Source organism: Papaver somniferum, chromosome 6, assembly GCF_003573695.1.
Source record: "Papaver somniferum cultivar HN1 chromosome 6, ASM357369v1, whole genome shotgun sequence".
Lineage (NCBI taxonomy): Eukaryota > Viridiplantae > Streptophyta > Magnoliopsida > Ranunculales > Papaveraceae > Papaver > Papaver somniferum.
In genome coordinates, this window is record NC_039363.1 from 135,679,879 (window position 1) to 135,685,878 (window position 6,000).

Here is a 6,000-nt window from a genome sequence, read left to right on the forward strand (position 1 = left end):
AATCCATCATGATAATATTCAATCTGTCAAGATAATCTTTTCCTTCTGCAGAAATAAGTCCACATCAAGAGTAAGATTTTCTAATTGTTTCTCAAGATCAGTGAATGCTTCAAGGGTTTTCTGTCCAGGAGGTGGTCTAGTCAGAGTTTTTCAACAGACTTTAAAAAGTCAAATATTGAAAAAGATTCAAAATCCCCTGGGTATCGTGGTATATTAATAAGAGATCGCTATAAACACAGACTTATTAGGTCTAGCGTTGTTTGCCTGCTCTGATAAAATTCAAAATGCAGGGGTACCGAGTACACCACCAATTTTTTCGTTCGGAAACCTGTATGGACAAAACCTAATACAATTGCAACTAGACAAACTGAATGATCCTTGACAATATGTATATAGAGTTTATATTTCTACCTCTTCTTAATCATTATGTAGATAGAAAAGAAGTCTGTGAACCTGTTTGTTAAGAAGAGTACTTGGGCGATCTCAAAAATCAATATCCAAGAACAATCTAGATGTATTCGAATAATCCAATCGGAATTTTTCCAAGTAATTAAACTTGTTATCTACCTTTCAATATACGAATTCAACAAGAAACGAGTCTCGTAATCGATTACAATTAGATTGACGTATCTACTAAGATTGAATACGTATAACTTGTGTAAATCAAATTATAAAGATAAACAATATAATACGAAAAAGGTTAAACACAAGACACCAGAAGTTTTGTTAAGAGGAAACCGCAACCACAGAAAAATCTCGAGACCTCGTCCAGAATTGAACACCAAACTGTATTAAGTCGCTAAAAACATTAGCCTACTAAAAAACTTCATACAGGAATATAGTTGAGAACGAATCCACCCTCCAAGCGATTCAGATATAGTCGCGCTACTTACGTCTCTTGAACCTCGCAAGGCTCTACGTAATTGATTCCCTTAGCTGACGTCCTTTATATCCTAAGAGTTGCTTCGGCCGAAGTGAAGAATTTTGATACCAATCTACCTCTAACAGATAAGCCTATTTAAATTTTCGTTTTGATTAAAGATCAAGGTGAGAAAATATTTTTGAAATAAACAAAGCTAGCAAACCTCACAAATCCAGAACTACCAAAAAAAAATGAGATTCTTGTCAAATCTGAGTTTGTTGTTCCTACCAGCAAAAAAATAAAGAAAAGAGAAAAAGAGAATTTTTTCTACAACTTCCTAACCACCTCTCAAGAACAATCTTCAAAAAATCAATTAAGATCAGTTTTCAAATATTTATCTTGAGGAATTACAAAGTCCGAGATGTAGAGAACTTTGCGATTACTGTCTATATTGCCTGAAAGATATTACGAAAATCTCGATAATGGAAAGGCAAGATCAGGATACACGAACTATCTAGGTAAAGATAGTCGGACCTTGCTTCAAAAATCCACAAAGCGGAGTCTTTTAGTCTTATACCTAATTATGTTTCTCAGAGGAAACATAGGTCCATAGATGACGACTCTAGAATCAACTAGGACAAAAACGTGTCAGGGATTGAATTTCCCAGTTCAAAGAGAAATGATATTTATAGTTTTCAATGACAAGGGGTTGTTTAGAATTCAAGCTAAGATAACTTGAGAATCTAGCAACACTTTTTGGTATTGAAATTACAATTGAACAATATACATTATGGACCGGTTCTGGAATCGTGTATAATGGTTGTTCCGTTTGCAAGTATGCCAAAGAACTAAAAGTAATTTGATTCTCATTTAAACACCTAAGAATTTAATCATGACGCACACACATAAGTGTTCGAGTGATCAATGAAGTCTTAGAAGTGTTTGAGAGAGTTTTAGCGATGTTAAACATACTATAAAAAAATAAGTCTTTGAGCATCTGCTAAAATATGTTGAGACAGTTGGTGCAATGGTTTGTGAAGCGTCAGGAGTGTTCACAAGTCAAGGTGCATCGGTTTCTGAACCGGTTTCAGCAACCCTACAAGACTACCGAACTCCGTTGACTACGGTTCGTGAACCGAGTTCGCCAAACTGCTAGCCTAAAATACCAACTTTAAGAATTCAGTACACAACGGTTCGTGTACCAGGTTTGTGAATTGTTCCCAACCGAACTCACGGTTTGCAAACTGGTTCGCCAACCTTCCTTGTATTTCTGAAACTCAGATATCTATAGTTTGCGAACTGGTTCACCAACCTACCTTGAGCAGAAATATCAGTAGTTTATGATGTTTGAGATATTCCCAAGTGATAAAATGATTTGCATGGGAAATTTTCAATTGACCCACAAATTAATTCACAAACAATAAATTGCTTTGAACTAATATTGTTAAGGACGGTTGAGCATCTTTGCTAAAATCATATTTCGATATTTTTGACAAAAAGCTTGAGATGGAAAAAATTGTAGGTTCAACTGAGCATTGCTCTAACACAAACCCCTTGAATCTGACTTCGCGAACTTCCATGGTATGCGAACCTAATTTGCAAACCATTATGGCCTGACTTTGCAAATGTATACACTTTAATTTTTGTATTAGACAAGTAAAACGAACTATTCTATACGAATATGTTTGTTTTTGCTAAAACTCTCATAGACATTTCTAAGAAAACATTGTTTACAAAATCATTTTTGAGCTTGTGGATTATTATTTAGTATTAAGTGTTACTAAACACCGCTAAGTGCTTGTATGTTCAGAGTCATACTTGACGCCGTGGACCATCATTGTGCACGTGACCAGAACCCTGGACCATAATGTATATTCTTTTGTGTAATTTCAAGACGGGCTTTTCACATGCTTACATGAATTCCTAATAAGAATTTCATTTACACTGGAAAATCGTCTGCTTGAATCTCAAGTTATCTTATCTTGAATCCAAAGCTAGATAAAGCCTTGAAAATCTATAAATTGAGAGACTCTTGAAACAGGATTTCTTAATCCCTAACACTCTTGTGTCCTAGTTGCAAAGATGGAGTCGTCCTCTATACCCTAGGTTCTTTAAAGAACTTTATTCTAAATTACGACTTTGAAGACTTTACTTAGGGATTAGTAAATCCCAGTCATATTATATTTTTACCTGGTATGCTTGTATATTCGGATCTTATTCCACTGGTAATAGAAGTTCACGGGTGAAAAAGCGGGGGTATAACAAACACACACAATATTTTGGTTAGCAATCTGTATGGACAAACTCCAATATACTTTTGAGAGAATCAACTAGACAGTCAGACTCAATCTCAAGAAAGGTATATCCAAGAGTTGTATCTCTGTTTCACAATGTAATCAGAAAATCAAACAGATAGAAATCCGTGAGCTTGATTATTATGTGAAACAACTTGAACGGTACCAAAGACTAATGTTCAAGGGTCAATCAATATAATCAACATACAAAGGCTGGATTCTCTAATTGATTGAACTACGCACAACCTGTGATATTTCTATTATAATGCGGAAAAGAAATAACACAGACACCAGAAATTTTGTTAATGAGGAAACCGCAAATGCAGAAAACTCCGGGACCTAGTCCAGATTTGAACACCACACTATATTAAGCCGCTACAGACACTAGCCTACTCCAAGTTAACTTCGGACTAGAATGTAGTTGATCCCTAACCAATCTCACAGTGATCAAGGTACAGTTGCATTCCTTACGCATCTTGAACCACGCCGTATTCTGCACACTAGTTGATCTCACCCACAACTAAGAGTTGCGACAACCCAAAGTCGAAGATTGGATAAACAAATCTGTATCACACAGAAAAGTCTATTGTATAGATAAATCTGTCTCCTACAAATATACCTACGAGTTTTGTTCCGTCTTTTGATAAATCAAGGTGAACAGGAACCAATTGATAAACCAGACTTATATTCTCGAAGAACAGCCTAGTGTTATCAATCACCTCACAATAATCTTAATCGATTAATGAAACAAGATATTGTGGAATCACTGAAAAAGCGGGAGTCTAATAGCCACACCCAATATTTCGCTTAGCAATCTGTATGGACAAACTCCAATATACTTTCTAGAGAATCAACTAGACAGTCAGACTCAATCTAGATAAAAAGTATATCAAAGAGTTTATATATCAATCTCTCGATTTGATATATACTCAATCAAATATAAATCTGCGAGTCTTTATCAAATACTAGAGAGATAACTTGGATGGTACCAAAAACCAATATCCAAGTGTCAATCAATTTAAATCAACAACCAAAAGGTCGGATATTCTAATTGATTGAACAACGCACAACCTGTGATATTTCAATTATATAACAACATATAATGCGGAAAAGAAATAACACATACACCAGAATTTTGTTAACGAGGAAACCGCAAATGCAGAAAAACCCCGGGACCTAGTCCAGATTGAAAACACACTGTATTAAGCCGCTACATACACTAGCCTACTCCAAACTAACTTCGGTCTGGACTGTAGTTGAACCCAAACCAATCTCACACTGATCCAAGATACAGTTATGCTCCTACGTCTCTGATCTCAGCAGGATACTACGTACTTGATTCCCTTAGCTGATCTCACCCAAAACTAAGAGTTGTTACGACCCAAAGTCGAAGACTTTAATAAAAAAAATTGTATCACACAGAAAAGTCTATGGTAATACATAAATCCGTCTCCCACGAATATACCTACGAGTTTTGTTCCGTCTTTTGATAAATCAAGGTGAACAGGAACCAATTGATAATCCAGACTTATATTCCCAAAGAACAGCCTAGTATTATCAATCACCTCACAATAGTCTTAATCGACGCAGCGAAAAAAGATACTGTGGAATCACAAACGATGAGACGAAGATATTTGTGATTACTTTTTATCTTGCCTATCGGAGATAGAAATCTCAAGAAAATTATTTACAATTGTACTCGTATGATAGAAACAACAAGATAAGATCACACAACTACGATAAAGTAGTATCGGTTTGGCTTCACAATCCCAATGAAGTCTTTAAGTCGTTAACCTGGTTTAGAAGAAGAAACCAAAGGTTAAAGGAGAATCGACTCTATCTTAGCACAACTAGTATCACACAAAATGTGTGGGGATTAGGTTTCCCAGTTGCTAGAGTTCTCCCTTATATAGTCTTTCAAATCAGGGTTTGCAATCAATGTTAGCTTGGTAACAAAGCATACAATATTCACCGTTAGATGAAAACCTGATTAAATTCAAGCTAATATTTATCAAACGTTAGATCGAAAACATAGCGTGTTATACACAAATGAAATGCACGTTTCTAGGCTTGTGTAACCGTACCCAAACTTGTACATTATTTGGTTCAACAACAGTTAACCAAATGGTTAGCCATATGATCACTTTCATATCAACCATATTCTTCTTCACCATAACTAGTTCAAATGACTCAAATGAACTAGTTAGAGAGTTGTTCAATTGAAAGGAAATCTCATGTACTACACCAGACATAATTGAAGCAAAAACGATTTGATGCACTTTAATCGGTTCATGAACTATATAGCCACGGTTTGCAATTGCATTCCTTAGTTAATATGAATAAGTTCACAATCATCGTTTTTAGATATAACCTACTCAAGTTCGCGGACTGGGTTCGTGGAATTAAGTTCCCAGATGAGTTCACAAAATCCAACAGAAATTCTCGGGTTTGAGAACTTCGCCAGTTCGCGGACTGGGTTCGCGGACTTAGCTTACGCACTACTCTGATTCACTTGATCAACAAAGTTCGCAAACTTTGGTTTAAGGAATAAGGACTTATAAATATATGTGTTTCCACAACAATGCTTATATCCTCCAATGGTTATATAATCTAAACTCTCATTTCAATCATTAAAACATTCTCAGAGGACGTTATATAGTTGTTTTTCACAAACCATTTTTTGTCAGAGTAATTTTCAAAGTGATTGAAACATAACATGACTTTCGTCACTAGGTAAAGATGAACTTGGCTAAAGCAAAAGCTTGCCAACACATATTTCGAGAAATAAATAGGCAAGATAAACTCGGATCGAAATACCAAATGTGTATAATCTAAGTCTATATA